This window comes from Bombina bombina, chromosome 5 (genome assembly GCF_027579735.1).
Source record: "Bombina bombina isolate aBomBom1 chromosome 5, aBomBom1.pri, whole genome shotgun sequence".
NCBI lineage: Eukaryota > Metazoa > Chordata > Amphibia > Anura > Bombinatoridae > Bombina > Bombina bombina.
The window spans coordinates 879,316,453-879,344,314 of NC_069503.1; positions in this window are offsets into that span (position 1 = coordinate 879,316,453).

Here is a 27,862-nt window from a genome sequence, read left to right on the forward strand (position 1 = left end):
TTTAAAGATAAGTCATATAAGCATGTTACCACTATGTGACACACTTAGGTTTTAGATATTAGAAGGTTAAGCTGTCAAGCAATATATATTTGTGTATGAAAAAAGATGTAAAGAATTATCTTTGCAAAGGTATGCTGCAATATGTCACCTGGAGTTATAATATGAATATCCAGTAAGCTAATTTGGCATTAATCATGCTGCAAGCACTGTTAAGTCTCCCTATATATCCATTCGATAGGTAGTGTTGACATTTACAGAGTCCAAAAAAGACATGATGGTATGTCTCCCCTGAACTCTCCCAAACAATATATCTTATCTATCTGTGTAACAGGCTGAGTTCAGAATATCACACAAATCATTATCCTTCCTGTGGCTGATTACAGCAAGATTAGTAGTGTAACTTACGGCCCCACAGCACCAACCCAGGAATTGCAAGAGCCAAGCTAAACATCAAACAAGGTAGAAAACATTAAAGGAAAACAATATCAATCCAAAGATTGATCAGTTGTACACCTAGATAGCACTCATCACCTAATCAATGGTGGCTATAGTTTGGACAAGATTAAGGTATTCTAGGACAGGAAGTGCAAAGAAAATTTTATTAAAATTTAACCTTTATTGGGTAATTAAAAGAGAAACAATGGAATACCACACACACACAAGAATTAAAAGCACAGAGTTGGGTCAGTTAGAATATAAACCTAATATTCACGCAATGTGAGAAGTGGTTGTGTATCACAATAAATCTGCAAACTTTAATAGAAGTGTTGCGTCAGGGAAAACTCAGTAAATTTGTAATAAACATGTACACGCGGGGGTTAACAGATATAGATTGGACTGTTGCCACTCTTATATCCACTGCAGTGTTACAATGTGGTATCTGAGATTCATGAGCTTAGTTCAATGATGGTTCTTTGTATAGCCATCATTGAACTAAGCTCATGAATCCTAGATACCACATTGTAACACTGCAGTGGATATAAGAGTGGCAACAGTCCAATATATATCTGTTAACCCCCGCGTGTCCATGTTTATTACAAACTTACTGAGTTTTCCCTGACGCAACACTTCTATTAAAGTTTGCTAGATTTATTGTGATACACAACCACTTCTCACATTGCATGAATATTAGGTTTATATTCTAACTGACCCAACTCTGTGCTTTTAATTCTTGTGTGTGTGTGGTATTCCATTGTTTCTCTTTTAATTACCCAATAAAGGTTATATTTTTTTTTTTTAATTTCTTTTTATTAATCACTCAGGAAGCATACATAAAGACACAGTTACATGGTATAGTTAAAATTTCTCAGTTTTTTTTTTCAAAAGGGTAGTAACAAGACATAGTTCTGATGAAACAAAGTCGTTGAAAGGCTTGGAGTCTTCAGTTTCAGGCGTTTGCATGATTCCCGAGCAGAGGTTTTTCTTTTAATACAAACAACAACAACAATTTAACAAATTAAACATAGTTATTGACCTAATTCTAAACATATATTACTTTAGGTGGATAAAGGGACTCAGCGAGAGTCTGGGGATATGAAAGTCTCGTAGAGGGAGCAGAGGTGAGGGGAGTCCTCATCAGAGATCAAGAATCAGAGGGGGAGATGGGAAGGAGAGCTGAGGAATACGAAGAAGAGGGAGAGGGGATAAGAAAAAAACAAAAAAACAAAGGAGATCGCATGTGCTCATATATTCTTAGACTAAAACAGCATAATCTTAGACATTCCTGGCTCAGTATTGTGATCTTCTACTATGTATGTCACAGTCTGCCAACTCCCACCCGCAGCTATCTCCAACATGGTCTCTAAATGCATGAACGGTTTTAAAATCTGTCTTTGTGTTGGCAGATCTAGTGTGTCAATGTAGGGTCTCCATTTACGCAAAAAAGGCTTCAGCCTACGCAACGTGTCTAGTCTAACATCGTATTGCTCTATAAAGAGTTGCTTTAACAGCAGGTGTTTGAACTGCGCTACTGTTGGGGATTATCTGCTAATCCATCTTTTAAGAATGCATTGTCTGGCCAGCAGAACACAGGCTGTTAGAAGTCTGTGTAATGGTTTGCACGCATCATCCCACCTAAACAGTAGTATTTCAGTCATCGTGAACACTAGGTCTAGTTTTAGTGTGATTTTTAGCCAGTATTGAATTTGTCCCCAGAATCTTCTAATTGCTGGGCAGGTGTAAAAATAATGTTGGAACGATGGGGCAACCATCCTACACTTGACACACTGATCTAGAATCTGTTTGTTCTATTTTGCTGCCCTATGAGGTGTGATGTAGTCCATATGTATTGTCCTAATCTGTGTTTCTCTGAGATGTACTGATAATGTTGCCTGTTTGGTGCGTTCTAAGCTGTCCATTTCTGTCAGTTCTATTGAATTAGTGAGTTTATGTCTTGACAATATGCCAGTAAGTATATAGGATTCGTCCTGCATCACAATACGTGAGTAGAATTGGGACAAGGAGAATATGCCCATACGAAACAATGTCTGGGAAACGGCAAAAGGCGATTTCTCCCAGAATTTTTCACACCGTGACTGCATGGTTAGAATATAATGCCTCAATTGCAGATAGGCATAAAAATGTTGATTGGGGATTTGGTACTTAGTTCTCAGCTCCTGAAAGGAGCGTACTGTGTGTTGTAGCGGGTCCAACATATCACCAATGGTTACAAAGCCCAGTCCCTTCCATATATGAAATGGTTCGTGGTCATTCCCCGCTGGGAAGCAGGGATTTCCCACTATAGGTATATAGTTTGGGGTAGGACTGTCCGATTTTAGGTACTTGTGCAACTTCCCCCAGGCTCTTAGCGGATCCCTATACATCACATTATTAGTGATTGAAGGGGGTAGCGTTTTGCAGTCTCCGTACGGCAGGAAGGCCACAGCTATGGGACTTACTACCGCCTCCTCCAATTTCAGTTCACAAAAGTGTCCTGTACCCACCTGCCAGTCTGTTACTAGTCTGGCTAGAGCCGCCCAGTTATACCATTGTATGTTCGGGAGTCCCAATCCCCCATTGGTGTAAGGGAGATGCAGTTTATGTGTTGCAATTCGCGGTCTGCCCCCCTTCCAGACAAAGCGAGATATAGCTCTCGTGAGCCTACTTAAATCAGTTTTTGTCATTAGAAAAGGCAGCATAAGTAGCGGATATAGGATTTTGGGTAAGATTGACATCTTTATCAGGCTAACGCACCCCGACAGCCCCAGAGGGAGATTGGCCCAATTGGAAAGAAGAGAAGAAAACTGTGCACATTTCTCTGTGATATTTAGTTCATATATTTTTGTTGGGTCTCTATGAAGATGAATGCCCAGATAGGTGAGGCCATCTGTCGCCTCAGTAAAAGGGTAGGTGTGTCTAGAGTTCTGGTTTCTGTGGAGCCAAAGTATCTCCGACTTAGAGGTGTTTATTTTGTATCCGGAGAAGCTACCGAAATCAGATATTACTCGAAGTATACGCGGGATATACAGGGAGTGCAGAATTATTAGGCAAATGAGTATTTTGACCACATCATCCTCTTTATGCATGTTGTCTTACTCCAAGCTGTATAGGCTCGAAAGCCTACTACCAATTAAGCATATTAGGTGATGTGCATCTCTGTAATGAGAAGGGGTGTGGTCTAATGACATCAACACCCTATATCAGGTGTGCATAATTATTAGGCAACTTCCTTTCCTTTGGCAAAATGGGTCAAAAGAAGGACTTGACAGGCTCAGAAAAGTCAAAAATAGTGAGATATCTTGCAGAGGGATGCAGCACTCTTAAAATTGCAAAGCTTCTGAAGCGTGATCATCGAACAACCAAGGCGCAAAATAACTGCCCATGAACTGAGAAAAGTCAAGCGTGCAGCTGCCAAGATGCCACTTGCCACCAGTTTGGCCATATTTCAGTGCTGCAACATCACTAGAGTGCCCAAAAGCACAAGGTGTGCAATACTCAGAGACATGGCCAAGGTAAGAAAGGCTGAAAGACGACCACCACTGAACAAGACACACAAGCTGAAACGTCAAGACTGGGCCAAGAAATATCTCAAGACTGATTTTTCTAAGGTTTTATGGACTGATGAAATGAGAGTGAGTCTTGATGGGCCAGATGGATGGGCCTGTGGCTGGATTGGTAAAGGGCAGAGAGCTCCAGTCCGACTCAGACGCCAGCAAGGTGGAGGTGGAGTACTGGTTTGGGCTGGTATCATCAAAGATGAGCTTGTGGGGCCTTTTCGGGTTGAGGATGGAGTCAAGCTCAACTCCCAGTCCTACTACCAGTTTCTGGAAGACACCTTCTTCAAGCAGTGGTACAGGAAGAAGTCTGCATCCTTCAAGAAAAACATGATTTTCATGCAGGACAATGCTCCATCACACGCGTCCAAGTACTCCACAGCGTGGCTGGCAAGAAAGGGTATAAAAGAAGAAAATATAATGACATGGCCTCCTTGTTCACCTGATCTGAACCCCATTGAGAACCTATGGTCCATCATCAAATGTGAGATTTACAAGGAGGGAAAACAGTACACCTCTCTGAACAGTGTCTGGGAGGCTGTGGTTGCTGCTGCACGCAATGTTGATGGTGAACAGATCAAAACACTGACAGAATCCATGGATGGCAGGCTTTTGAGTGTCCTTGCAAAGAAAGGTGGCTATATTGGTCACTGATTTGTTTTTGTTTTGTTTTTGAATGTCAGAAATGTATATTTGTGAATGTTGAGATGTTATATTGGTTTCACTGGTAAAAATAAATAATTGAAATGGGTATATATTTGTTTTTTGTTAAATTGCCTAATTATTATGCACAGTAATAGTCACCTGCACACACAGATATCCCCCTAAAATAGCTATAACTAAAAACAAACTAAAAACTACTTCCAAAACTATTCAGCTTTGATATTAATGAGTTTTTTGGGTTCATTGAGAACATGGTTGTTGTTCAATAATAAAATTAATCCTCAAAAATACAACTTGCCTAATAATTCTACACTCCCTGTAGATCTGCGGGGAGTCCACGAACAGCAGCATATCGTCTGCGTACAATGCTAAGTGGAGAGGTACCTCTCCTATGACAATTCCTGGAAAAATGTGTTTAAGTTTAAGCGCGAGAGGCTCAAGGGCCAAATTAAATAACGGGGCGATAATGGGCAACCCTGCCTGGTGCCTCTTTGTAGGTTAAAATCAGTCGAGAAGCAACCGCCAGACAAAACCCTTGCTACAGGAGCCCTGTATATTTTGCTAATAATATCCAGAAAGGGGCCCCCAAAACCAAATTTCTGCATGGTGTTTAACAGATGGGCCCACTCGACCCTATCGAAGGCCTTCTCTGCATCTAGCGATAACAGGAAGGCCTCCGATGCGTTCTTTCTGCCCCCTCTCTCCCCCCCAGAGCTTGTAATCGGTGTTTAACAATCATATGGGTCTATAAGATGTAGGCAGAGATCGGTCTTTACCCGGTTTAGGGATGAGAGTGATATGGGTGGATGTAAAGCTCGTCGAGGGGGTCGTATCGGAAAGCAAAAAGGCATTGTAGAGATCAGTGAGCGTGCTCCCTATCTGTGGATGAAGTAGCCTATAAAATTCAGCAGGGAACCCATCAGGGCCCGATGCTTTAACCATTGGCAGAGTCCGCAGGGTAAATGTCAATTCTTTGTGATGGGGGCGTTTAGACTATTCCTTTGCTCTAGAGATATCTTGGGCAGCTATACCGAATGCCAGAATTGGTCCTGCACCTCCTGAGCCGAAGGAGTTTGACTCGCGTATAGCTGCGAGTAGTATTGCGCAAAACAGCTCGCAATGTCTTCAGGTGTGGTGCAGGTTTTGTTATTCCAGCGTAACGCTGCTATCTTAATCTTCGCTGTCTGTGGTTTCGTCAGGGTGGCCAACATCCTACCTTTCCTACCTCCGAATCTATAGAACCTGCCTGCTGACTTCAATAGGCCAGAAGCCGCCTGTTGCTTTTTGAACGTCTCAAGGTCTGTTTTTGAAGTAATGTATTTAATATAGGCCGGTTTCGTCTTAGTCTTAAGGTAGATTTGATAAGTCTGTCCTAATTGTTTCTGTAGGCTTCTAAGCCTATACTGTGTTGTATGCTTAAGTTTAGATATGTACGAAATGATGTTACCCGCTAGGACCGCCTTCGCCATCTCCCATAGGAGTAGGAGATTGTCCCTGTGCTGTGCATTATCAGTCATGAAGTCTGTCCATGAATGTTGTAGGAATTTATGAAACGTCTCTGAGTTAGTTAGATATGTAGGAAACCTGAGTATGTTTCTGTTCGTGTGCGGTCCGTCAGATCCCAACCACAGTTCCACCAGGGCACGGTCAGATAAAAGGATGTCGTGAATTCTACTAGGTGGCACTTGGTCAATTAACCTGTTAGCTATTAAGAATAAATCTATGCGAGAAAGAGTGTGCTTGGCTTTAGACAGGCACGTATATTCCTTAGCCTCAGGATGTTGCAACCTCCAAATATCGCAAACATCCAGGTCTTTATCAAACATGTTGAATATCTTTGTTTCATAGTTGGCCTTATAATTTTTTCTAGGATCTGTTAAACTATGTGGTTCCAGCCATTGTCTATCTACACTATGCGTAGGGGAGATGTTGAAATCTCCTCCCAATCTTTGAAACAGATCCCGCCAAAATTTCATATCTCTGTGATTGGGGGCATAAATATTGCAGAATACATAATCTACTGAGTTAACCTTGGCGCGCACTATCATATACCTACAGTCAGGGTCTAGATACTTGTGTTGGATAGTAGCCTCCACCCTTTTTCCAAATACAATAGCCAGTCCACGGCTAGCCTTAGTGTGGGAGAGAAATGTAACCTGGCCTACCCAATCCTTTTGTAGTTTTTGGTGTTCTAGGTCTAATAGGTGCGTCTCCTGAAGCAGGGCAATATCTGCCCCCAACTTCCTAAGGTGCGTTAGAACTGACTTGCGCTTTATTGGTGAGTTGAGTCCTCCTACATTCCATGTCACTAGTTTAAGCGACATCTGTACAGTATAAAGCTCTTATGTATCTTAGCATCAAAAAAAAAAAAAAAAAGGGAGGGGGAGGAAGAAAGGAGGTGTAGGGAGAAAAGAGCAGAATAGATAAGACCAATATGCATAATAGGAAGGAAATAAAGGACGGGGTTCTGGGGGATAGCACATCTTGATATTTGAAAAACCTTACAATGCAGTCAATTTCATAGCTTTTTACCACAAATACATTCAGTTGGACTGTCCCATGATAATTGACAATTAGAGTATTCGACATTCTATTGGTATTATTCCAATATAGGAGACTACAAGGTTTGCAACGTGTTGGGTCGGGTGGACTATCTAAGTCTTGCCCCTTACATAAGTGGATAACACTATGGACAATGTCTCCCTGTTCCTTAGTGTCAGAGTTTGTGTTCTCTGTATGAGCGGTCCCACCTAGTGACGTGGAAGTGGTTATTGGTAAGTAAGATATTATAGCAAGACCTAAGGTGTTAAAGGATATTTTCCTCTCCCCTCTAAGGTGGTGAAGGAATTTATGATTGTACTCGCAAGATTTTTGCTTTCTATATTGCTCATCTTTGTTGCCTAAGGGGGGTCCGCTAAGTTCATAACCTTCATGGTGTAGTAGTAGTAGTGTAAATAGCAATAATAAACATCAACATTTCAAACATAACAGTAAGCGTCATTTGTATCTATACATAAGATGATATGTAAAGCGGGAGTAGAAAAAAACATAACATAATAACTTAACAATCTATAACTTATTAACATTACCCAGGAGGCTTGTCCAGACCTCCATCTTGAACCAAATGTCTGTTTAGTCTCAGGTAATCCACCATACCATGTGGACTCATCAAGCAAACAGGATAAAGCCATCTATCCTGTCTTTTAAGGATTCAAAAAGCTGAACTTAAAGTCCCCTTCAGGGACACTGGGAAGCTGTATCAGGGTGGTGGTTGATGTTGCTCTGTAGCCAAATAAGATTTCAGTGCCTGTGGAGAGTGGAAAAATGTAACCCCATGGGGGGGTCTGCAGCCGTAGCTTTGCGGGGAATAGTAAGGCGGCTTGTCTTCCTTGCTCATGCAGTTGGGAGCACAGTGGTGCAAATTCTTTCCTTTGCTTTGACACCTCCATAGAAAAATCTTGAAAGAGGAATAATCTGGAACCCTCATAGAGTACCTCTTTATGTGTCCGATATGCTCTTAGAATTTTTAGCTTTTCCTGAAAGTTCAGGCATTTGAATATGACCTGACTTGGTTTGGATTGCATTTGCTCCAGGCCCCTCTCTGGTCCCATTCGATGCGCTCTTTCCACATCTATCGGGAGGATGTCTGCATGTAGGCCTAGAAGTTTAGGAAATGTGAGTGCTGTAAACTCTAGCAGGTCTTTGCCCTTGATGGATTCCGGAATTCCCACTATGCGCAGGTTGTTGCGACGACTTCTATTCTCTAGGTCGTCGATGCGGTCTTGAAGTTGTTGTATTTTCTTGGTCAGTTGATTAATAGCCACATCAGCCACTGATTGTCTATCTTCTGTATCTGATATGCGGGTTTCTGCTGCAGTCAACCGTGAGGAAAACTGCCTAATTTCACATGTTAAGGTATCAACCCCTGTTTGCAGAGAGTCCATTTTAGGGAGAAAAAAGGACTTCAGTTCTTGTAATAAAGCAGTGTGGTCTAGGTTTTGGCCCATATTCTGATCCATAAGTGGTGGATTTTCAACATGTATGTCAACTGTGTGTCTTTGTTGCCTTTTGTTATTATCTGTAGTTTTTGACCTATGTGACATATCTGCAGCAGCAGGGGAGGGCAGCTTGAAGAAGAACTTGTCCACTTTCATCAGCCCCAATGTACCCACGTCTGATATGTCAGAGTATGTAAAAGTTCGTGATAGCAAGCTGTCACAAAGGGTTCTGGTGATTTATCAAACTCAGGAAGACAAAGAGCCAAATGGTGCTGTTTAGTGAGGATTTTCTGGGTTAGATGGACGTGAAGAAGACAGCTAGGGTGATACCTTTGGTGTGGAGGAGTTTCAAATAACAGATGTTAAGGTTCAAGGCCCTCGCACCTCTGTTCCCAAGCAGGCACCAAGAAAATTAAAGTTACGTCAGGAGAACAGAAGACGTTAACACTGAAGTGCCTTTACCAGTGATTCCTTGTTATCTTGTCTCTCAGCATAAAGAGAGGGCTGCGTAACGGTGTATAACCACAACTGGGAATAAGGCCTAATGATTGTGCGTTGCGTAGGCGCTTCAGAGGGACTCGTTGTTATGTGTCATATGTCCCAGTGTAACTGTTTTGTGCAGCTTATACGGTGAAAAAGTGTTTGAGTGTCCCATATAGTATATTGCAGCTTACGTGTCCGCTTGCGGTTCTCCGGTGGCCTTTCGGTATCTCCTCTATTCGGGGCTATGTGTTCCCTTGCGATCAAATTCAGGGGATTCCTCCAGCACTTTCGTGGGTGCTGTGCTTCACCGTGAGAATTTGCTGTCTCTGCTGGGTCAAACTTTTCCGTGCGGTTGTCAGGTTGCTGGGTATCTCGCTCGATATGTGAGCCAAGATGGCAGCGTGACGCAGCAGAGTGGATCCTTATTTTCTGTGGGCTCTCGGTTGCTAGATCGAGTGAAGTGATCTGCACTCTGTTAATAGTAGCCAGCGTTGTCACATACAGCCTGGCAATTGATCAGAGTGGGGTTAGGCAGGAAAAAATTAGCGTTTTTTAAGTTTCCTTAACTCCGATGTACGGAGCTCTCTAGAGTTGCGTCTGCCTATGAGGTCCCGCCCACCGGAAGTCTAAAGGTTATATTTTAATAACATTTTCTTTGCACTTCCTCTCCTAGGATACCTTAATCTTGTCCAAACTATAGCCACCATTGATTAGGGGATGAGTGCTATCTAGGTGTACAACTGATCAATCTTTGGATTGATATTGTTTTTCTAAAAGTACCAGTACACAGTACCTCAGCCAATTTGGAAAATAGTGAATCTGGATTATCTATATATAACGTACAAGGTTATTAATATTTCCAGTGGATAATAGGCTACCATAATCTGTAAATATCAGCAGTGCCATTAGTATTCTTGCTTCTTCTGTAGAAAACATTAAAGGGACTATATATTTAGAGAACAATTAGCAAACGTCTTTATAGCAACATTGAGTTTGACAATAAACAGAGCAGGTCACCGATCAGCTACTGGAGTATAAGGGATCCAGTAAATAAGTCAGAGCTCTATGACTGCAGCTTGCCTTCATAATAAGATTTAAATTAACCCACTCCTCTCCTCACTCTATTTAGTCTAGCAGACGGAATTAAGTGCAGGCCAGTAGGCTCCTTGTAAAGAAGTAAAAGAAGCATTTTGCTTTGGTAGGGTAGAGGGCTGAGCAGATATTTAATAGTGAAGCATGTTGTAATCAGGAAAGTCAGTTCACCTTTTTAAATATGCTTCACCGCATTGTCTGCTACAGCAAAAGTTCCTGACGGGTTGATGAATGTGAGTTTTCACTCAATGTTGACTATGTGATCACTCACTGGCTCAGCTTTCCACAAATGGTGCCAGTCGCCACTTCCATCTTCTGGATGAGGAACTTCACAGGAGATTAAAGTGATCTGGCAGCGAATGCACTGTTGGTGAGGATTCAGATTTCCTCTTTCCTTACACAATGCTTATACATTAGAATCAATCTGATTAGGGTCTAACAGAGGCATCAAATAAGAGCAGATGGTAGGAGGTTTACTTAAATGTTGCGTTTCTCTATGGATACTTAGCTCCTGCATAAGATCTTCTATAGTCGATTGCATGGATTCAAATAGAGGAGCAACCATTGCAGAAAAAGCCTCCATAATAATTGACATTTTGTACATGAAATCAACTAGCGTTGAAACCTTTAAATGACTTTCCGGTAGCCAAGAGACATAATTACTCAATCCTGAAATGGTCCCGGGTGCAGATATCGCCAAGGGAAAAACTGATGGCAAATAATTCGGCCACAGATAGTCGGTATTACTAGCTTTAGACTCACAAGTCCGTGGCCATCTTGAAGTGCCACCCACCGGAAGTCCACCACAATTTTGAATAACATAACTGAAGCTGAAACTTTTTGCAGATCAGTTGGTTTGGAATTAATTTAATTCTAACTTCATAAAAGGGGAATTCAATTAATTGTTGTATTATGTGTTTTTTTTGTTCTTCCCTTTCTTTTTTTTTTTCTCTTCCTTCCCCTCCAACCCCTCCCTATCCCACCTGATTTTTTTTAATGGGAACTGAACCATTTTGATTCTTATCCTGGAATGTTGGTGGCATAACCTCCCCAATAAAGAGAAACATGAACATTAAACAACTTGGCCGTTATAATCCTGACATTGCAATGATCCAAGCAACTCATTTAAAAGACTCAGAGATTCCAAAACTAAAAATGAGGTGGGTTGGGGAGGTTATTGCTGCTTCATATGATGGCAGGAAGAGAGGTGTGGCAATCCTTTTTTACAAGCATTTAAATTATAAGATAGAGGCTTGTGATATAGATCTTGGAGGACGTTGTTTGATCCTAGAGATAACATTTAATAAAACTTGTCTTATCTTGTGTAATATATATTGTCCAAATAATCCAGATTTTAAATTTTGGAATGTTTTGTTGGTCCAATTATCAAAATATGTTAGCCAAAATATAATAATTGCAGGGGATATGAATATAATAGCCATGCCCAATCTTGATAGATTAAGCCCAATAGCATTGATTAAGAGAGATAGGAAGCAGCGCATATTGCAGAAATTTTGTTCCCAATTAGGGCTTCAGGACATATGGTTTGTACATAATCAAGATTCAAGAACCTATACTTGTGTTTCGAAAGGACATCAAGCACTTTCTAGATTGGATATGGTTTTGATATCAGATGCACTTTCTGGATTGGACATGGTACCACGCTGCTATTTCATTAGAATTTAGCACTAATACATCCCAACCCCGTAATTTAAACAGTTCTTTCTTTTCAAAATATCTAATCAACAATATAAAATTTCATGACTGGCTTATAAATAAATGGAGAGAGTTTTAAAGTTTTAACTGCATATTTGGAAAAGGTTGACATTTTTTGGGAATCTGCTAAAGCAGTATTGCGGGACGATATTAGAGCATACTTATGCCAGATTAAAAAAAAAGTCAGATTTAAAGAAACCCAATTATCTAATAATGTTAAAAATACCTACAATGAATATATAGCTAGTCAAACCAAGGCATTATGGCAGAAATATAGTAACGCCAAAACAGTAAGAGATATCTTTTTGGGGGAGAGTTTCCTGTGGGAGGAGCGTGAAGGTGGAGGTGCACGCTCTAGCTCACCTGTGTTGTGTGAGCGATAACAGCTCTAAAAACTCTCCCAAGCCACAGAGCCTTATTGCGAGGGGTTTACTGGGATAGCCCTTGCCGGAGGACATTGAATTGGCTATAGGAAATTCTCTGAGTCCCATAAGGCTGAGTGGGATCAGCTAATCCTCAATTTGCCCTTTTTTTCCCTTAAAGACTGTGAAACAAATTCTTAAGAGCTGCTGGTGTAAAGTACATGACAAGTCCAGGATGGTTCACCTTACAGAGCTACCGAGAGAGATGTCGTCCAGTTAAGGGGAAACACAAGATCTAAGCCTACCCAAAGAGCAGGGGTGATATAATTTTCCGGCAAAACGAGCAGGAGTGAGAGTCGAGGAGCTGGAGTCGGAGCCAGAGTTGAGGCAACCACACACCTATTATACACGTACCTGTAAGTTCAAGGCGGCCGGTGGATTCAGAGGATCAGCTGTCCGAACACCGCTCTCCCCCCCTCCAGTAAGTCGGCAAGTTGCTCTGACGTCAGAGCGCGACGCTTGAAGCGGGTGTGCACGAAGCTGTCGGAGGGTACTGCAGTGTGGCCTAGAACGCCAAGACCTGGATGAGAGAGCGCTCTAAGAGAATTTCGCCACCAAGGTGCAGACACGACAGGCCATGAAGTCGAGGGGGGGGGGTAAGTACAGAGGTATACTACATGGTGGGCAACTGTAAAGCAAAGTTTAAGCTGAGTGACAAAAGGAGTACCGGCGGAGCTAATTTGGATTTGGTGGTGTGTGTTATGCCAAAAAATATTTAAATAAAGAGCCTAGCTGGAAGCTGGACTTATTATTTCGACTATAGGTGTATATCCCTGCTGGAGTGGCGACACCTCTCAGAAAAAAGCTACTTTCCACAGCATGTGCAAGGTTGCCTGAATCTTGCTCTTTTTTGTATAAGGCTGTGGTCATACATTAAGGGGGAATATTGAAATGACTCCTAACACTATATGAGTGTGGTAGCACGCAGGTCCTAGGTACTCTAAGCACAGTAATTATCAAAAAGGACTTTATATGTGCATATTGACTGATGTTATTTTTTGCTATCCCATAAACTGCAACATATGAGTTTGGTATCATGTAGGTCCTGGGCACTCTAAATACAGCAACTAACAAAGAGGCTATTATATGTGCAAATTGACTGATGTTATACTCGGTCAGATTTTAACTGCTAGAGAAATTTGATATAATAAGCTCTATGAACTTTTATCGGTATAGCTTTTTTCTGTTAAAGAGGTTAGAGTCAAGATGTGTTAGTCAGCAGGACATAGAAAGTAAACTAAAGGTGATATATATTCTAGCAGATTACCCAGGTGTCTGTTGGCTGGTATTAACCCTACACTTTGTAGTTGAAGCAACCATAATTCAGGGTGCATTTCTCTTAATAAGGTTACATGAGCAATTACACCATCAGGCATTAAAATTAAGCCAAAAAGTTTACATTTTGGGACATTTGTACTATTACTCTCAGAGAATATCTCTTGAATTCACCCTGTTCAGGTTAAATCCTGCGCTGTATAATAGTGTATAAAGTGCTAAAGGAGTGTTAAAGGTGTTAAAAGAGAGTTAAAACTGTATATTTGTACACTCTGATGTTAGGTAACAGTGTTGTTCAAAAAGAAATCTGCTTTTTCTGTTAGCTCTGGTAATAGATATTTTGCATAGATAAGGGTTATATTGTGCCTGATAGGGTGAAAGCCCAGATAGATATTTAAATCCAGGTTTCTTTGTCGGATTAGCCCTATAAGAGTTTTCACAGACAAAGCGGAACACAAAGGTTAAAGCCGCAGTCCAGAGAGGGATCTCTGCTGTGATGTAATAATAGACATGTGCGGTTCGTTTCGGATTAATTCGGAAATTCTGTAAATTCGGTAAATTCGGAGATTCGGATCGATTCGGATTTCCGAATTAAAATACTTCCGAATCTACCGAATGAATCCGAAATAGCTGCCGTATCTCCGAATAAATCCGAATTAGCTCGGTAAAATTCGGCATTTCCCCATAGGAAACAATGGGAGTTTCGGCTGAAAAAAAACTAACACCGCAGCCCCATTGTTTCCTATGGGGAAACACTAAGTCTGCACCTAACACCCTAACATGTACCCCGAGTCTCTAAACACCCCTAATCTAACACTTATTAACCCCTAATCTGCCGCCCCCGCTATCGCTGACACCTGCATTATTTTATTAACCCCTAATTTGCCGACCGAATATCGCCGCCACCTACATTATAGCTATTAACCCCTAATCTGCTGTCCCTAACACCGCCGACCCCTACATTATAGTTATTAACCCCTAATCTGCCCCCCCCCAACGTCGCCGCAATCTAACTACAAGTATTAACCCCTAATCTGCCGACCCAATATCGCCGCCGCCTACATTATAGCTATTAACCCCTAATCTGCTGTCCCTAACACCGCCGACCCCTACATTATAGTTATTAACCCCTAATCTGCCCCCCCCAACGTCGCCGCAATCTAACTACAAGTATTAACCCCTAATCTGCCGACCCGATATCGCCGCCGCCTACATTATAGCTATTAACCCCTAATCTGGTGTCCCTAACACCGCCGACCCCTACATTATAGTTATTAACCCCTAATCTGCTCCCCCCAACGTCACCGCAATCTAACTACAAGTATTAACCCCTAATCTGCCGACCCGACATCGCCGCCGCCTACATTATAGCTATTAACCCCTAATCTGGTGTCCCTAACACCGCCGACCCCTACATTATAGTTATTAACCCCTAATCTGCCCCCCCAACGTCTCCGCAATCTAACTACAAGTATTAACCCCTAATCTGCCGACCGCAAATCGCCGCAACTATAATAAATGTATTAACCCCTAAACCGCCGCACTCCCGCCTCGCAAACACTATAATACATTTTATTAACCCCTAATCTGCCCTCCCTAACATCGCCGCCACCTACCTACAATTATTAACCCCTAATCTCCCGCCCCCAACGTCGCCGCTACTATAATAAGGTTATTAACCCCTAAACCTAAGTCTAACCCTAACACTAACACCCCCTAACTTAAATATAATTTAAATAAAACGAAATAAGTTTACTATAGTTAAATAAATGAATCCTATTTAAAACTAAAGACTTACCTGTAAAATAAACCCTAAGATAGCTGCAATATAACTAATAGTTACATTGTAGCTATTTTAGGATTTATTTTTATTTTACAGGCAACTTTGTATTTATTTTAACTAGGTACAATAGTTATTAAATAGTTAATAACTATTTAATAACTACCTAGCTAAAATAAATACAAATTTACCTGTAAAATAAATCCTAACCTAAGTTACAATTACACCTAACACTACACTATCATTTAATTAATTAAATAAATGAATCATATTTAAAACTAAATACCTGTAAAATAAACCCTAATATAGCTGCAATATAACTAATAGTTACATTGTAGCTATTTTAGCATTTATATTTATTTTACAGGCAACTTTGTATTTATTTTAACTAGGTACAATAGCTATTACATAGTTATTGACTAATTAATAGCTACCTAGTTAAAATAATTACAAAATTACCTGTAAAATAAATCCTAACCTAAGTTACAATTAAACCTAACACTACACTATCATTAAATAAATTAACTACAAGTACCTACAATTATCTACAATTAAATAAACTAAAGTACAAAAACCCCCCACTAAATTACAAAAAAAAAAACCCACTAAATTATAAAAAATAAAAAAATATTACAAGAATTTTAAACTAATTACACCTAATCTAAGCCCCCTAATAAAATAACAAAGCCCCCCAAAATAAAAAAAAATGCCCTACCCTATACTAAATTACAAAAGTTATCAGCTCTATTACCTTACCAGCCCTGAACAGGGCCCTTTGCGGGGCATGCCCCAAACAAAACAGCTCTATTGCCTGTAAAAAAAAAACACAATCCCCCCCCCCACATTACAACCCACCACCCACATACCCCTACTCTAACCCAAACCCCCCTTAAATAAACCTAACACTACCCCCCTGAAGATCTCCCTACCTTGAGTCGTGTTCACCCACCCGGGCCGAAGTCTTCATCCGATGGGGCAGAAGAGGACATCCAGACCGGCAGAAGTCTTCATCCAAGCGGGGCAAGAAGAGGTCTTCCATCCATCATACAAGTACCAAAATACAAACAAACACTAAATTACCAAAAATAATAAAATATTACAATAATTTTAAACTAATTACACCTAATCTAAGCCCCCTACTAGCTATTAATATAGCTTCAATATAACTAATAGTTACATTGTAGCTATTTTAGGATTTATATTTATTTTACAGGCAACTTTGTATTTATTTTAACTAGGTACAATAGTTATTAAATAGTTAATAACTATTTAATAACTACCTAGCTAAAATAAATACAAATTTACCTGTAAAATAAATCATAACCTAAGTTACAATTACACCTAACACTACACTATCATTAAATTAACTAAATAAATGAATCCTATATAAAACTAAAGACTTTCCTGTAAAATAAACCCTAATATAGCTGCAATATAACTAATAGTTACATTGTAGCTATTTTAGCATTTATATTTATTGTACAGGCAACTTTGTATTTATTTTAACTAGGTTCAATAGCTATTAAATAGATATTGACTATTTAATAGCTACCTAGTTAAAATAATTACAAAATTACCTGTAAAATAAATCCTAACCTAAGTTACTATTAAACCTAACACTACACTATCATTAAATAAATTAACTACAAGTACCTACAATTAAATACAATTAAAAAAACTAAACTAAAGTACAAAAACCCCCCCACTAAATTACAAAAAATAAAAAAATATTACAAGAATTTTAAACTAATTACACCTAATCTAAGCCCCCTAATAAAATAACAAAGCCCCCCAAAATAAAAAAAATGCCCTACCCTATACTAAATTACAAAAGTTAACAGCTCTATTACCTTACCAGCCCTTAAAAGGGCCTTTTGCGGGGGCATGCCCCAAAGAAAACAGCTCTTTTGCCTGTAAAAAAAAAACACAATACCCCCCCCACATTACAACCCACCACCCACATACCCCTACTCTAACCCAAACCCCCCTTAAATAAACCTAACACTACCCCCCTGAAGATCTCCCTACCTTGAGTCGTGTTCACCAAGCCGGGCCGAAGTCTTCATCCGATGGGGCAGAAGAGGACATCCAGACCGGCAGAAGTCTTCATCCAAGCGAGGCAAGAAGAGGTCTTCCATCCATCAGAAAAGTACAAAAAAACAAACAAACTCTAAATTAGCAAAAATAATAAAATATTACAATAATTTTAAACTAATTACACCTAATCTAAGCCCCCTACTAGCTATTAATATAGCTACAATATAACTAATAGTTACATTGTAGCTATTTTAGGATTTATATTTATTTTACAGGCAACTTTGTATTTATTTTAACTAGGTACAATAGCTATTAAATAGTTAATAACTATTTAATAACTACCTAGCTAAAATAAATACAAATTTACCTGTAAAATAAACCCTAACCTAAGTTACAATTACACCTAACACTACACTGTCATTAAATTAACTAAATAAATTAATCCTATATAAAACTAAATACTTACCTGTAAAATAAACCCTAATATAGCTACAATATAACTAATAGTTACATTGTAGCTATTTTAGCATTTATATTTATTTTACAGGCAACTTTGTATTTATTTTAACTAGGTACAATAGCTATTAAATAGATATTTACTGTTTAATAGCTACCTAGTAAAAATAATTACAAAATTACCTGTAAAATAAATCCTAACCTAAGTTACTATTAAACCTAACACTACACTATCATTAAATAAATTAACTACAAGTACCTACAATTAAATACAATGAAATAAACTAAACTAAAGTACAAAAAACAAACACTAAATTACAAAAAATAAAAAAATATTACAAGAATTTTAAACTAATTACACCTAATCTAAGCCCCCTAATAAAATAACAAAGCCCCCCAAAATAAAAAAATGCCCTACCCTATACTAAATTACAAAAGTAATCGGCTCTATTACCTTACCAGCCCTTAAAAGGGCCTTTTGCGGGGGCATGCCCCAAAGAAAACAGCTCTTTTGCCTGTAAAAAAAAACACAATACCCCCCCCCCCCCCACATTACAACCCACCACCCACATACCCCTACTCTAACCCAAACCCCCCTTAAATAAACCTAACACTACCCCCCTGAAGATCTCTCTACCGTGTCTTCACCCAGCGGGCCAAAGTCTTCATCCGATCGGGCAGAAGAGGACATCCAGACCGGCAGAAGTCTTCATCCAAGCGGGGCAAGAAGAGGTCTTCCATCCATCAGAAGTCTTGATCCAGGCGGCATCTTCTCTGTTCATCCATCCGGAGCGGAGCGGCAGCATCCTGAAGACATCCCACGCAGAGCATCCTCTTCTTTCTTGATCCGACGACTAAGTGACTGTACCTTTAAGTGACATCATCCAAGATGGCGTCCCTTGAATTCCGATTGGCTGATAGGATTCTATCAGCCAATCGGAATTAAGGTAGGAAAAATCTGATTGGCTGATTCAATCAGCCAATCAGATTCAAGTTCAATCCGATTGGCTGATCCAATCAGCCAATCAGATTGACCTTGCATTCTATTGGCTGATTGGAACAGCCAATAGAATGCGAGGTCAATCTGATTGGCTGATTGGATCAGCCAATCGGATTGAACTTGAATCTGATTGGCTGATTGAATCAGCCAATCAGATTTTTCCTACCTTAATTCCGATTGGCTGATAGAATCCTATCAGCCAATCGGAATTCAAGGGACGCCATCTTGGATGACGTCACTTAAAGGTACAGTCACTTAGTCGTCGGATCAAGAAAGAAGAGGATGCTCTGCGTGGGATGTCTTCAGGATGCTGCCGCTCCGCTCCGGATGGATGAACAGAGAAGATGCCGCCTGGATCAAGACTTCTGATGGATGGAAGACCTCTTCTTGCCCCGCTTGGATGAAGACTTCTGCCGGTCTGGATGTCCTCTTCTGCCCGATCGGATGAAGACTTCGGCCCGCTGGGTGAAGACACGGTAGAGAGATCTTCAGGGGGGTAGTGTTAGGTTTATTTAAGGGGGGTTTGGGTTAGAGTAGGGGTATGTGGGTGGTGGGTTGTAATGTGGGGGGGGGGGTATTGTGTTTTTTTTTACAGGCAAAAGAGCTGTTTTCTTTGGGGCATGCCCCCGCAAAAGGCCCTTTTAAGGGCTGGTAAGGTAATAGAGCCGATTACTTTTGTAATTTAGTATAGGGTAGGGCATTTTTTTATTTTGGGGGGCTTTGTTATTTTATTAGGGGGCTTAGATTAGGTGTAATTAGTTTAAAATTCTTGTAATTTTTTTTATTTTTTGTAATTTAGTGTTTGTTTTTTTGTACTTTAGTTTAGTTTATTTCATTGTATTTAATTGTAGGTACTTGTAGTTAATTTATTTAATGATAGTGTAGTGTTAGGTTTAATAGTAACTTAGGTTAGGATTTATTTTACAGGTAATTTTGTAATTATTTTAACTAGGTAGCTATTAAACAGTAAATATCTATTTAATAGCTATTGTACCTAGTTAAAATAAATACAAAGTTGCCTGTAAAATAAATATAAATGCTAAAATAGCTACAATATAACTAATAGTTACATTGTAGCTATTTTAGGGTTTATTTTACAGGTAAGTATTTAGTTTTATATAGGATTAATGTATTTAGTTAATTTAATGACAGTGTAGTGTTAGGTGTAATTGTAACTTAGGTTAGGGTTTATTTTACAGGTAAATTTGTATTTATTTTAGTTAGGTAGTTATTAAATAGTTATTAACTATTTAATAGCTATTGTACCTAGTTAAAATAAATACAAAGTTGCCTGTAAAATAAATATAAATCCTAAAATAGCTACAATGTAACTATTAGTTATATTGTAGCTATATTAATAGCTAGTAGGGGGCTTAGATTAGGTGTAATTAGTTTAAAATTTTTGTAATATTTTATTATTTTTGCTAATTTAGTGTTTGTTTGTTTTTTTGTACTTTTCTGATGGATGGAAGACCTCTTCTTGCCCCGCTTGGATGAAGACTTCTGCCGGTCTGGATGTCCTCTTCTGCCCCATCGGATGAAGACTTCGGCCCGGCTTGGTGAACACGACTCAAGGTAGGGAGATCTTCAGGGGGGTAGTGTTAGGTTTATTTAAGGGGGGGTTGGGTTAGAGTAGGGGTATGTGGGTGGTGGGTTGTAATGTGGGGAGGTATTGTGTTTTTTTTTTACAGGCCAAAGAGCTGCTTTCTTTGGGGCATGCCCCAGCAAAAGGCCCTTTTAAGGGCTGGTAAGGTAATAGAGCTGTTAACTTTTGTAATTTAGTATAGGGTAGGGCATTTTTTTATTTTGGGGGGCTTTGTTATTTTATTAGGGGGCTTAGATTAGGTGTAATTAGTTTAAAATTCTTGTAATATTTTTTTATTTTTTGTAATTTAGTGGGGGGGTTTTTGTACTTTAGTTTAGTTTTTTTAATTGTATTTAATTGTAGGTACTTGTAGTTAATTTATTTAATGATAGTGTAGTGTTAGGTTTAATTGTAACTTAGGTTAGGATTTATTTTACAGGTAATTTTGTAATTATTTTAACTAGGTAGCTATTAAATAGTCAATATCTATTTAATAGCTATTGAACCTAGTTAAAATAAATACAAAGTTGCCTGTACAATAAATATAAATGCTAAAATAGCTACAATGTAACTATTAGTTATATTGCAGCTATATTAGGGTTTATTTTACAGGTAAGTCTTTAGTTTTATATAGGATTCATTTATTTAGTTAATTTAATGATAGTGTAGTGTTAGGTGTAATTGTAACTTAGGTTATGATTTATTTTACAGGTAAATTTGTATTTATTTTAGCTAGGTAGTTATTAAATAGTTATTAACTATTTAATAACTATTGTACCTAGTTAAAATAAATACAAAGTTGCCTGTAAAATAAATATAAATCCTAAAATAGCTACGATGTAACTATTAGTTATATTGTAGCTATATTAATAGCTAGTATGGGGCTTAGATTAGGTGTAATTAGTTTAAAATTATTGTAATATTTTATTATTTTTGCTAATTTAGTGTTTGTTTGTATTTTGGTACTTGTATGATGGATGGAAGACCTCTTCTTGCCCCGCTTGGATGAAGACTTCTGCCGGTCTGGATGTCCTCTTCTGCCCCATCGGATGAAGACTTCGGCCCGGCTGGGTGAACACGACTCAAGGTAGGGAGATCTTCAGGGGGGTAGTGTTAGGTTTATTTAAGGGGGGTTTGGGTTAGAGTAGGGGTATGTGGGTGGTGGGTTGTAATGTGGGGGGGGGATTGTGTTTTTTTTTTACAGGCAAAAGAGCTGTTTTCTTTGGGGCATGCCCCGCAAAGGGCCCTGTTCAGGGCTGGTAAGGTAATAGAGCTGTTAACTTTTGTAATTTAGTATAGGTTAGGGCATTTTTTTTATTTTGGGGGGCTTTGTTATTTTATTAGGGGGCTTAGATTAGGTGTAATTAGTTTAAAATTCTTGTAATATTTTTTTATTTTTTGTAATTTAGTGTTTGTTTGTTTTTTGTAATTTAGTGGGGGGTTTTTGTACTTTAGTTTATTTAATTGTAGATAATTGTAGGTACTTGTAGTTAATTTATTTAATGATAGTGTAGTGTTAGGTTTAATTGTAACTTAGGTTAGGATTTATTTTACAGGTAATTTTGTAATTATTTTAACTAGGTAGCTATTAATTAGTCAATAACTATTTAATAGCTTTTGTACCTAGTTAAAATAAATACAAAGTTGCCTGTAAAATAAATATAAATGCTAAAATAGCTACAATGTAACTATTAGTTATATTGCAGCTATATTAGGGTTTATTTTACAGGTAAGTATTTAGTTTTAAATATGATTCATTTATTTAATTAATTTAATGATAGTGTAGTGTTAGGTGTAATTGTAACTTAGGTTAGGATTTATTTTACAGGTAAATTTGTATTTATTTTAGCTAGGTAGTTATTAAATAGTTATTAACTATTTAATAACTATTGTACCTAGTTAAAATAAATACAAAGTTGCCTGTAAAATAAAAATAAATCCTAAAATAGCTACAATGTAACTATTAGTTATATTGTAGCTATCTTAGGGTTTATTTTACAGGTAAGTATTTAGTTTTAAATAGGATTCATTTATTTAACTATAGTAAACTTATTTCGTTTTATTTAAATTATATTTAAGTTAGGGGGTGTTAGGGTTAGACTTAGGTTTAGGGGTTAATAACCTTATTATAGTAGCGGCGACGTTGGGGGCGGGAGATTAGGGGTTAATAATTGTAGGTAGGTGGCGGCGATGTTAGGGAGGGCAGATTAGGGGTTAATAAAATGTATTATAGTGTTTGCGAGGCGGGAGTGCGGCGGTTTAGGGGTTAATACATTTATTATAGTGGCGGCGATTTGCGGTCGGCAGATTAGGGGTTAATACTTGTAGTTAGATTGTGGCGACGTTGGGGGGGGGGCAGATTAGGGGTTAATAACTATAATGTAGGGGTCGGCGGTGTTAGGGACACCAGATTAGGGGTTAATAGCTATAATGTAGGCGGAGGCGATATCGGGTCAGCAGATTAGGGGTTAATACTTGTAGTTAGATTGCGGCGACATTGGGGGGGGCAGATTAGGGGTTAATAACTATAATGTAGGGGTCGGCGGTGTTAGGGACAGCAGATTAGGGGTTAATAGCTATAATGTAGGCGGCAGCGATATCGGGTCGGCAGATTAGGGGTTAATACTTGTAGTTAGATTGCGGCGACGTTGGGGGGGGCAGATTAGGGGTTAATAACTATAATGTAGGGGTCGGCGGTGTTAGGGACAGCAGATTAGGGGTTAATAGCTATAATGTAGGTTGCGGCGATATCCGATCGGCAGATTAGGGGTTAAATAATGTTATTATAGGGTTTGCGATGTGGGGGGGCCTCGGTTTAGTGGTTCATAGGTAGTTTATGGGTGTTAGTGACTTAGTGTACTAAAACATACCGAATTTCGGAACGGAATACAACCAAATTCAGCCGAATCCGAATAAATCCGAAACGAATTTATTCGGATCCGAATAAATCCGAAACGAATTTATTCAAATTTTGCCGAATCCGATTCGATCCGAAACGAAATTCGAAAAGTCCGAATCGATCCGAACCGAAAACGAACCGAATTTTTTAGCCGTGCACATGTCTAGTAATATATAGATAGCTAACTATCACAGATTCTGCCAATTTTTCTTTGTTAAGGCAATTAGGGGTTAAATAGGAGAGGTTGCTTCTATATAATAAATGGAGAAATATATGACAAATCCCAAAAATAAATCTCCAGCCATGCCTGTAAGGAAAGATAAAAAACAAAAACCCCTACAGGAAAATATACAAGAAATTTCCTTTAGAAATATTTCGAATATTGAGGACAGACACTTTAATCAGGAAGTTGTTCTGAACACACATTCAGAAGAGATCTAGAAGACAGGTCCAGGAGGAGTAATGTGCGTGTCATAGGACTACCAGAGTCCAGAGAATTTGAAGACCTCCTAAAATGTAGTACTCTGACTTTACCAAAACTTCTTGGCATACAGGATGTAGAGGGAGGATTCCAGGTAGAGAGAGCACACAGGGTAGGTGTGGCAAGACAGTCAAAAGATGGCAGCACTCGACCAAGAATGGTCATGATTAAATACTTAAATTTCCAAGATAAAGTTAAAATTATGCAAAAATACAGACAGACACAGACACTGACTATAGACACCAAGCAGATTCTATTATTTCAGGACTATTCAATAGAGACATCGACAAAGAGGCGTGCGATGGCACCATTCTGCTCAGGTCTAATTAAAGCAGGGTTGAAGGCAACCATGAAATACCCAGCGAAAATCACGGTACTGGGCATGGATGGTGTCATCGCACTAAACACAATTGAGGAGGCAAAAGAGTTTTGCAGAGACAATAATATAGAGGTTTAAGCAGATTTTAAAGAATACGGCAATCTTAGGCTTTGGAAATTAAAATGGTAATTTGGTCAGGAACACAGGGTGGGGGGGGAGGGATCCTATGGTTTTTTTTTTCTTTTTCTTTTTGTTTTTTTTTCTCTTTCTCTTCTCTTTTTTTTTTTCCTTCATATCGTCACAGGTAAAAAGCTTCAGAATAAATGAGTAATTCGTTAAAATTAATCTCATGGAACGTAGGGGGAATAACATCACCCAGTAAGCGTAAGAACATTTTAAAGTTAGTAAAAAAAACAACACCCTGATATCATTTTACTACAAGAATTACATCTTAAAAAGGAAGAGATAGGGAAGCTGAAGACAAAGTGGCTAACTGAAATAATCGCCACACCTTGTGAAAAACGCAAAAAGGGGGTGGCAATTATGCTGGGCAGTGGTCTAGCATACACGATAACTAAACAGGAATTAGACCCAGGCGGGCGATATATAGTTATACAACTGAAAATAGATAATAAGATCTGGACAATATGTAACCTATACGCTCCGAATCACTGGGACTTCCAGTTCTGGGAGAAATTGACAAAAGTTATATCCCCATATATTGGGCAGAATTTAATTATAGCAGGAGATTTTAACAGTACAATGTGCCCTGATCTAGATAGGCTTAGAGTCAGGAGGAGAGCAGCTAATAACAGGGAAGCCAAATATCTGCAGAATTTTGCACGGGTGTTAAAATTGAAGGATGTCTGGCGTATTCAGCATCCAGACAATCGAGAATTCACATGCGAATCGGGTGCTCATAACAATTTCTCCCGAATTGACATGTTCTTAGTAGATGAAGACATCATGAAAAACCATATTGAGTCACAGATTGCGGAGATTATCTTATCTGATCACGCGATAATCGGTTTAAGGATTGTATGGAGCACTCTATCCAAAAATAGTTTTAATACCTTCCGCTTTCCTCAATATATGTACAGAAATATACAATTTGTAAACTGGCTGAAGCAAAAATGGGGAGAGTACTCCACACAGAATAGGGACTACATAAACAAAGTTGAGGTATTCTGGGAAGCAGGCAAAGCGGTCATTCAGGGGGAAGTAAAAGCCTACATGATTAAAAGAAATAAGGAAAATAAAGCAAGAGAGGCACAATTAGCAAACCAACTTAAAAATAAATACGCGAAGTATCTCAGAACTCCCAATGAAGAGAATTGGGATCTATATAAAGCAGCTAGAACGGAAAGGGAATGTTTTCTGAAAAAGATCGGGGCATACGAAGAGTTGAGGAATAGGGCAATATTCCAGGGCAGTCAGGGTATTTCAGCTAAACATCTGGCCAGACTGGTTAAATTTAGGAGAAAATCAAATCATATTTTATCAATCAGGACTGAGGGGAAACTCGTTAGTAACAAAGATGATATTGGCAAAATATTTTTTGAGTATTACAGTAACCTCTATGCAAGGGAAGATGTGAATGAGGAGCAAAAAGAGCAATTCTGGCTGGGTCTGGATATCCCCCAAATTTCGCAAGAAGCGTTACAGATAATTAATGCTCCTATTACCGAAATAGAAATATTAGAAACCATAAAAAAATCTAAACCTAGCAAAGCTGCAGGACCAGACGGTCTTCCGGCAGAATTCTATAAAATTCTGGCGGCAGAAATAACGGGCACCCTAACTAAACTATTTAACCAATATTAACTTCAGAAAGACATGAAATCTAACTATTTCTCTGACTCTATAGTTACCTTAATCCATAAGAAAGAGAAGGACCCTACAAATGTAGCATCATACCGTCCGATTTCGCTGCTCAATCAGGATTATAAGTTATTAATGTCTCTAATCGCAGAAAGGTTAAAAAAATTTATCACGGATATTATCCATACAGATCAGGCAGGGTTCATTGCAGGGAGAAATGCAGTTAGAAACATGCGCAGAGTTCTTACTACCCTAGACTATCTCCATCGGGTCGACCAGGACGCAGGGAACAGAATTCAGGGGGGAAGATGGCTTTACTTACCGTAGATGCCGAGAAGGCTTTTGATTCTATTATTTGGGACCATTTAATAAACTCATTGAAGAAATTTGGTTTCTCCGGTGCTCTGGTCGACCTGATCGGGTTAGTATATAACAAGCCCAGGTCTCAACTTCTCATCAATGGCGAATTATTACAAAGTATTACCCTAGGTAAAGGAACACGGCAGGGGTGTCCACTCTCCCCATTACTTTTTGATATCGCATTGGAACCCCTAGCCATATATTTAAGAAAGACTCTTCCTCCAATTTTGGTGGGGAATCAGAAGGTGTCTGTGGCTCTGTATGCAGATGATTTATTAATATTTTTACAACATACAAATCAGTCCATACCATGCTTAATGAAGATATTAAACATATTCAGTTCTTTTTCTGGATATAAAATAAATATTAATAAATCAGAAATTCTTTGGATCAAAAAAAATAGAGATAGTTACTCTGATAATTTCAAGGAAGTACAGAACATTAATTATTTAGGCATAAAGATTAGTCAGAACCCAGCAGCATGGTATCAGCTTAACTTCAAAGAACCATTTCAGAAATTACAACAGGACTTAGCTAAGTGGAACTTATATTACCTATCCATTTCAGCCCGTATTAATGTTATTGAAACCATTATTTTCCCAAAATTCCTGTTTTTGCTTCAGAACTTACCCCTTTTATTACATAAAAAAGACATTGATAACTATAATAAGGCCTGTGCTCATTTTATTTGGGGGAAAAAGACTTCACGTATCGCGTTTAATAAATTGTCCCAGGATAAACGGTTTGGAGGTTTTTCGTGCCCAAATATAAAATACTATAATTTGGTCTCTTTGGTTAAATTTGGGGTAGACTGGCTTACCAAATCAGAATATGTTACCTATTATGAACATGAATCAGAATTAATTAAACCTTTTAATCTGCAGGCGGTGCTTCACTGTCCATATAGAAAACTACCAAGCAATATAAGCAGATTAAGTACAATTACAAATGTAGTGACCGCATGGCAGAAATATTGTAAAATATTGGGGATAGAATTTCAGACCTCTAGATTACTACCGATCACTGGTAACCCAGCCTTCCCACCAGGACACTGCAATAGTATATTTCATAATTGGGCAACTAAAGGCCTGATCTATATATCACAATTGAAGGAACCACTTACTGGGTATGTCAAGTCCTTTGAGAATCTCGCACGCGAATATAGCTTACCATCCCAGCATTTCTTTGCATATTTACAGATATGTCACTTTATAAACGACTATGATAATCGGTTTAGTAAGCATTGGGCGCAATTAAATATTGAGGAAGGAATAACTCTTTACAAAGCTGGTGTCAGAACCATATCAATTTGGTATCAACTCATTATGAGTAGAGAAGGAGCATTGCATATCAACCAGTGTAAACAGAGATTTGTAATCTATTTTCCTGAGCTGCAGGACAAGGATATAATGGACAGCATTGAAAGAACAAGAGAAGCTACAGACAGAATCAACTTAAGAGAATCACAGTCTAAGGTAATAAA